Raw genomic sequence first — 8,892 nt, forward strand, 5'->3', positions numbered from 1 at the left:
AAAAAAAAAGAATAAGAAAAATTTAATATAATTTGATAATATAATGAAATTAAGCCCTGTAATTCCATAATATTTTTAGAAAGGCTACCTAACAATTTATACCAAACATAATCACATTATTTTCTATTTTGTACACAAACTTTCTCTCTTCATGGTAGTGTTTGTTCAATTTTTGTAAAAAAAAAAAAACAACAACAAAATCTATGAGCTACTTCCATTAAGAAGGGACAGAAAAATGGGAAATACAAACAAGACTATGATTAGCCAGGGCCCAAGTTCCTCACTGTTCTGAAAAGTCAGGTGGAAATAGTCAACCACAAGCATAGAAGGTCTTAAACACAGCTAAGAAGCCAAGTGAGATTTTAAAGATAACTGTCTAAGAGGGCTTCTTCTCATGGATGGCCTTTCCCAGATGTGATAAAACACAATTATCTCAGTGTCATTGAAACAGTAAAAAATACTGCTTGATTCAGATAAGTTTACCCATTACTTCCACATTCAATACATCTGGTTGACTGAACCTGCTGTGCAACCGAGAAATGGACAATGACTAAGGATAGCGGAAGAAGAATCAATGTCTTTGAACTGTGGTGCTGGAGAAGAGTCTTGAACACACCATAGACCACCAAGAAAACAAATGGGTCTGTCATGGAGAAGGTGATACCAAGTTTCTCCTTGAAGGCTAGGATTTTAAAGCTCCATCTCACATACTTTGAGCACATGGCCAAGAGAGATTGGTTGTTGGAGAAGGACATCATTCTTGGAAGGATGGAAGGACAGCACAGGAGAGGAAGACCCTGGATGAGATGGAGTGACACAATAATGAGGGCAATGAAGATTGGTTTGTTGGAATTAGTGAGACTGGCTTAGGACAGTGCAGGGTTCAGAGCTGCTGTACATAGTGTCACTACGGGTTGCAGGTGACTCTACAGCACATAACAACAACCACCCCAAAGTTATCTTGCTGTTATTAAGTACCATCTAGTTGGAACCAACCAGCAGGTTTTCAGAGGCAGTCACTCACAAAGAAGATTGCCCATCTTTCTCCTGCAGATCAGCCAGTAGATTTGAACCTCATGTTTCTTGCCACTAGGCCACCAGAGCTCCCCAAAAGTTGCCTTAATGTGCTAAATTATTCTGATTATGCTGATTTTTATTTTACAATAAATTTCAAATTTGAATTTCAGTTTCAAATTGTGGAATGTATAAGCTTTTAGAAAATATAATATAGTTATTATACTACTTTCTTGAGTAGTAATCCTCACTTCAGTAAGAACAGGACCTCTACATACCGTCACAGAGTCTGTGCACTGCACAAATGTGCCTGGCCAAACAGGTTGTGAAGATTGAGGAGGGCTAGATGAAGAAAAATGTTTGAATATTCATATATACCAAAAAAATGTATATGATTTCAGGAAGTCTTCAACTCTTTAAAGTCCAGATAACAGTTTTACGAATCTTGCTTTAATGGTTTCTACCAAAATAACTGATATTTACACTTACTGTATTAACTGAGAATTTATATCTGAATCAATTCTACCTTAGACATGAAACTAATTACAAATTAACCCTTTCAAGGTAAAGGAACATTTTAATTTTTTAAATTAATTCACTGTATTTTCCTATACTACAATACAAAACAGACATTTTTATTTCAATGAGAGCTTAAGAGGATAGTTCTCAACCATTTTCATTGTGACACATGAAAAGGTCATTCTCTGACTTTTAGAAATTTGATAAAGAACTAACACTAAGGAAATTATATGTAGAGGAATAAGTCTCAACATTTACAACGTATGTTCACTTTGTCTCATTTTAAACTGCTAGTATCCTAGCAGAATTTCTCAATTGACCTTATTAATTATAAAAGCTTAAACGTGTGAAATGTTGACACTTGAACGCACCCTTAGACACATCTACTGAGATTCCAAAACCAATTAAATTGTCTATAATATTACTTAATACATAAGAAAAAGTGTCACACTTAATTTCAGGATGAAGAATTTAAACTCAATTCTATGTTCATCCATAACATTGTTCATTACCTCTATACATTAAGACAAAGGGAGTCCCGATGTGACACTTATGTGATCTTCCACAATAAGGTTTCTATTTGGAGATGAGAGACTTGGACCATCCCTTAATGTCTAATTTCGTGGGCATCACTAGAGGTCAGTTTCTGCATTCTCTCTCATGACCCAATGCCAAACCTGCCAGCTTTGTAAAGTCAATAATTTCAGTGGTGAAACTTGCAGTAGCTTCTGCAGACTTGGCATAAGGATTTTGTCAAAGTGTGATGAACTCTCATATTGTGAAATTTTATTTCTAGCTGGGAATATACATTTTTATCAAGTAGGCTTACCTTCAGTGAGACTACCTTCATTCTTCCATCCATTTCCATTCATTGTTGTAATGCTTTAAATATTGCTACTAGTCAGCCTTCCAATGCCTGAAGAAGAGGAAATTCATGACTATCGTGAACTATGTATCAACTGTCAATAGCCCAAAATTTTTTCAGTCACAAAAGGAGGATTATGGCATAAGACCACCAATATAGAAAGTTAAAGGAACATACAGAATCAATCTGAAGGGATAACTGGTGAAAAAGAAGGGAGAGAGAAGCAAAAATTAACAAATATTAAAGTTAGGTGAAGCAAGAGGCAATATACAACAAAAGTTTGATGAGATATTGTAATTAATTATATTAATTGTGGTAATTAATGTTATAAAACAAAGGGCATATGAATGATTGAATGAAAACCAATATGTTTTGTAAACACTCATGCAAATAAAAATAAATAAATGTTTGTAGTGAAGTCAGACTTAATCTTATTATAGCTAAAATTAGAAAATATCGAGTAAGATATATACACCATACCAGGCCTCCTTTCACTTTTGCCAGAGACAAAATCTGTCCACATGGTATAACTTATTAATATCATCTAAGCACTAGGCATTGTTGTTGTTGTTGTTGTTAGGTGCCATCAAGTCAAGCACAACTCATGAACAGGAGATCTGAAACCTGTGCCATCTGACATCAAGCAGTGATGTCACAGTGCCATGGCCTCTTCTAAACCTTGCTTGAACTTATGGCAGTCCCTTATCTATGTACTGTTTCAGCTGGTTTTTTTAAATAATCAGCAGTATTTTGCTTGCATGTGGTATCAATGATAATTGTTCTATAATTTCCACATTCAGTTGGACCATCTTTCTTGAGAATGGGAACACATATAGACCTCTTCCAAACCTTTGGACAGATAGCCATCCTCCAAATTTCCTGGCATAGACTGGTGAGTACATCCAATACTGCATCTGTTAATTGAAACAATCTGTTAATTGTTATTCCATTAATTCCTGGGGCTTTATTTTTTTGCCAATGCCTTCAATTCAGCTTCTAATTCCCCTTTCATTACCATTGGCTCCTGTTCATATGGTACTTCCTGAAATATTTCAGTGCCAGTCACTTCTTTCTAATACAGTGATCTGGGTATCCCTCCATCTTCTTTTGAAACTTTCTGGGTCTTTCTATATATTATTACCAATAGCATCTTTCAACATTGTGACAAGAGGCTTAAGGTGAAATGGACTGCTGCTGGCCACTTTGAATCATACAATCATATGATTTACTATTCTGAGAATGAAAAATTGAGAAGGAGTAACATTGCATTCACAGTTTAAGAAACGTTTCAAAAATCTATCCTTAAGTACAATACTGTGAGCAACAAGACACTCTCCACACTTACGAGGAAGAGTTGTTAATACCATTACTATTCAAACATAACAGTTAAAGACATAGAGGAGGAAACTGAGGATTTCTACCAAATTTTACAGTCTGAAATTGACCAAACATTTTAACAATTGACGACTGGAATGCAAAAGTTGGAAACAATGAAGAAGAAATGGTAACTGGAAAATACAGACTTGATAACAGAAATTAGTCTGGAGAGCAAATTATTCAATTTTGTATGTTCAAGAGCCACTCACCACAAATACATTTAAAAAAATACAAACAGTAACTATACACATGAACCTAGTCAAAAAGTTTGTACAGGAATTATATTGACTACTTCTGTGGAAAGAATAGGTGGAGAAGCACAATATCAAAGCCAGTCAAAGCAGTCAAAGCCAGGTCAGGGGCTGACTGTGGAAAAGGCCATTAATAATTCATGTGTAAGTTCAAATTGAAGCTGAAGAAGACCAAACAAGTCTATGAAAATCAAATACAACCATGAATCTATCCCATTTGAATTTAAAAACCGTCTCACGAATAGACTTGAGGCAATGAACACTAATGATTGAAGACCAGATAAGTAATGAGATGACATCAAGGACATCATCCAAGGAGAGGGGGGAAAGGCCATTCATAGAGAAGAAAGAATAGGAAAAGACCGAAATGGATGTCAGAAGAGACTCTTAAAAATTGCAGTAAAGCATCAAATAGCCAAAACAAAAAGAAGGAGTGTAGAGATGAGAGGATTAGAAGATTTCAAAAGACACCTCAAGAAGTCAAAGCAGAGTATTATAGTGGAACGTGCAAACAGCTAGAGGGAAGAACATGCTCAGCATTTCTCAAGCTAAGAGAAATGAAGAATAAATTCAAAAAATCAAGGACCACAGCCTATGAAAAAAATTACATCTCAACATCAAGAATATAAAATCCTCACCACCAGGCCAATAGGCAATATCATGAAAGATGGAGAAAAGATTAAAATTATCAATGATTAATCTTGCTTGGATTCACAATCAATATCCTTGCATGCATCAGTAGTCAAGTAATTAAAAGACATATAGCACTGGGGGAAACTACTGTAAAGAAAATCTCGTAAGAACTAAGGAGCAATGATGTCAGTTTGAAGATTAAGGTGTGATTGGTTCAGGCTACTTGCTATGCTTCTGAGAGCTAGACAATAAATAGGGGTGACAGAGAGTAAGTACTGATACCTTTGAGTTGTGAGACTGGAGAAGTGTACTGAATATCTCGTGGACTACCAAATGAACTGGGAGTCACAGACCACTTAATTGTGCTCATGCAAGACCTAGACCTAGACCAGGAGGCTGTTGTGTGAACAAAACAAGGAAACACTGCATGGTTTAAAATTAAGAAGGGAGTGTGTCAGGGTTGTATTCTTACTCCATACCTATTCAATCTATATGCTGAGCAAATTGTTTGAGAAGCTGGACTCTATGGAGAGGAATGTGACATCAGAATTAGAGGGAGACTCATCAGTAATTCATCTGTGTTATGCAGATGACACAACCTTACTTTCTGAAAGTAAGGAGGACTTAAAGGACTTGTTATGGAAGATCAAAGAACACAGTCTTCAATATTCTTTTCATCCCAATGTCAAGAAAACAAAGATTAAGTACAACAAATAAATCAGAGCCGCTATCAGTCAACATTGGCTCAACGGCAATCAACAGCAACAACAACAACTAAATATTCTAACTAAATTAATTTTAAATAAAGCCTTACAATATCAAAAAAGAAAACAAATATCCTTGCCAATGTCAGGCAGCATCATGATAGATGGAGAAAAGACTGAAACTGTCAACAACTTCATCTTACTTGGATCCACAATTAACACTCTTGGTACCAGCAGTCGGGAAATCAACAGATGTATTGCATTGGGAAAGTCTGCAGGTAGGGAACTCTCCAAATTATTGAGAAGTAATGATGTCAGTTTGAAGTGCATCAGGCCATGGTCTTTCCGAGCACTTGCTATGCCTCTGAGAGCTGGACAAGGAATAAGGATGATAGAAGAAAAACTGATGCCTTTGAGCTCTGATGTTGGAAAAGGGCGCTGAACACCCCATTAATGGCCAGAAGAACAAACAATGTGTCTTAGGAAAGGTGCAGCTAGAGTGCTCTTTGGAAACAAAGACGATGATGGAGGCTTCACCTGACATGCTTCAGGCATGTTGCTAGGAGAGGCTACTCTTTGGAGAGGAACATGGTGCTTGGAAAGGTAGAGGGTAGACCCTTGACCAGGTGGATTGTATGGTGATTGCCACAACGGGCTTCAATGTGTCAGAAAATGTGAAGCTGGCACAAGATAGGACGGGGTTCAGATCTGTCGTTCACAGGGTCGCTGTGGGTTGTGCTAGACTTGACGGCACCTAACAACAACCAAAAGAACACATATGTCTTGGAGAAGGTTCAGCCAGAGCGTTCCTGGTAATCAGGTAATCAAAAGACAGTGCATTGGGTTGGGGAGAGACTGAGTAAGATGGGTTCAATAATGTATACTGCACTGAAACAGAGGAGGGAGAGAACTGTCTAAAAGAGAGATGTAACTGGGTATCTCTGTCATCACAGGAGACTAGAGCGAGGGCTGCATGGTGGAGGGGACCTGGGGGAGTGTTTGTAAAACAATGAAAGAATCTTTTCTTTTACTTTTCCATAATTTTTGGACTCATGTACCTATAACTTGTTAGTCAAATTCGTGTCTTCTAGGTTGCAACACCCCCATGATACATCTTGAAGGATATGTACATGTACAGCCAAGCACAATCAATAAGAGTGCATCTGAATTCCAAAATCAATCTCCATAATAGTCTATGTGTTTCCTACTGCCAAAGGGGCCCTTTAGAGTAGTGAGAGAAGATCTTCACCCTGAAACCCACAGCGTCCCTTTTCAGCAGGAAGTAGCTAAGAGAATACGCCGTCCCCTTTTCCTTATGACTCAGGGTGAAGTCTCTCTCAGGGAGGAGTGATAGGGAATGGCAAAGGATACACTGACAAAGAAGATTAATCAGAACTGGCTTTGACAAGCACTGTGGCATTTGGACAAGAACAAACTGGGAGGAGGGTGGAGAGAGTGGTGCAGCAATGAATGAGTGGAAGCCCAGAATCTCTGTAAATGTTTATGAAAATTAATAAAATATAATTATAGAAAAAAAAAAGACAGTGCATTGGGGGAAACTGTTATTCCTTAGAGGTAAGGATGGTAAAGCTTTGTCTCACATCTTTGGACATATTGTTAGGAAGGGCTATTCCTTGGAAAAGGACATCATGTGAGGCAAGATGGAGTATAAGCAAAAAGGAGGAAGATCTTTAATAATGTGGATTGACACTGTGACTGCAGTAATGGGCTCAAGTATGTCAAAGGTGATGACGATGGGACAGGATAGCATAAAGTTCAGATCTGTTGTTCACAATATCATCTATTGTTCATCTGTTACACGCGATGAATCGTACTCAACTCAAAGGCACATAACAACAAGCAGCAGCATATTTGTTAGCTAGAGACAATAGTTAACATACTCTGTAATGGCAGATATGTTTTGGGGATAAATCATCCTTTTTTTAATGCTTTGTATACAATAAGAGTCCTTGACTTGAGCAAGAGATTCCATTAAGGTTGGTACAGAGCTGGACAGTGTTTTGTTCTATTGGACACTGAGGTCACTATGGATTTGAACTGGTTTGACAACACCTAACAATATAAACAGGAGAGCTCAGGTTAGGTTAGTGGTAAGGAGCTGAGCTGCCAACCCAAAGGCACTTAGTTTGAATCTATCAGCTGCTCTGGGAGAGAAATATGGACAATCTCCACTTGTGCAATTTATAGCCTCTGAAAACTCACTGAAGGGTTAGCTATGAGTTGGTTCTGATTCAATGATACATAACATCGGCTGTAATAAAATAACTAACCTGAGGGTTTGTGGTTTATATTCACATAGAAGTGCCATGGGGGTGGGGGGGGGAGTGTGGCAATCTGTTTCTGTAAAGTTTATCGCTAAGAAAACTATAGTGTAGTTCTATGCCATAATGCATGAGATTGCTATGAGTTAGAACCAGCATAACAACAATGGGGTTTGGGCTAAATACATCCTAAAGAGGGGATTATTATGAAGTTAGACATTTAAAAAAATAACACAACAACTAAACAAAATGTGCTGCATGATTACTCACTGGGATAATGCTGCTCTTGCTAAGAACTTGTTGTTGTTGTTGTTGTGTACCGTAGAGCTAGAACCAACCCATAGCTGACCCTCCACCAGACTTTCAGAGGTAGTTAATTGAATGGGAAGAGATTATCCATCCTTCTCCCACTGAGCAGCTGGTGGTCTCAAACTGCATGCTTTCATGATTGCAGCACAGCTTCTTGCCACTAAGCCATCAGTGCTCCCTTACATGGGGGATTGGGAGGAGTACAGGAAAAGAGCCGATAATGAACACTGAATTGGAACAGATGAGGAAGAAAATTGCTAAAAAGGAATATATGATTAGGCTTTATATGTAAGACAATGGTCTAGAATAAGAGGTACATTGCAAAGAGGACTGGGGTGGGGCAAGGCGGGAAGGGAGGAAATTGTGCAACAGTGAACATTTTTTTTAAAAAAGGGAACTGAACTGGAGGAGGTAGAGAAAAATGTACAACCATGAATAAGTGAAAATGCACTTTCCAGTAAACTTTCATTAAAATCACAATTAAAATAAAAAATTTTTCAAAAAGAAAAACTTTGCATTCATGAGACTTTGAAATATCAAAGCTTTGGAAAGGATAAGGTGTCTGTTCCATAATGCCAGAAGTTCGTTGCTGTTCTTGCTCTTGTTAAGTGCTGTCAAGTCATAGGCGACTCATAGCAATGCTATGAATGAGAGATCTGAACGCTTGTATAAATTTCATCTCTTCTGGAGTCAGAAAAAAATAACAAGAGAATCTAAATGCAAATTGCACAAGGATAATTTCTGCATCTTCAACATTGAATGCTGTAGCTTTCCATGAAATTTCCCATCACAGTAAAAAAATTTGGCCAGTGAGCTCAATTAGTATGTTGTTGTTGTTAGGTTCTATCAAGTCTGCTATGACTCACAGAGACTGAACAGATGTGAACCTTGCTCTTCCTGCATCATCCTCACGATCTGCATCCATTGTAACTTCTGTG

This window comes from Elephantulus edwardii, unplaced genomic scaffold, assembly GCF_000299155.1.
Source record: "Elephantulus edwardii isolate Elephantulus edwardi_28Jun2011 unplaced genomic scaffold, EleEdw1.0 scaffold00247, whole genome shotgun sequence".
Classification (NCBI taxonomy): Eukaryota; Metazoa; Chordata; class Mammalia; order Macroscelidea; family Macroscelididae; genus Elephantulus; species Elephantulus edwardii.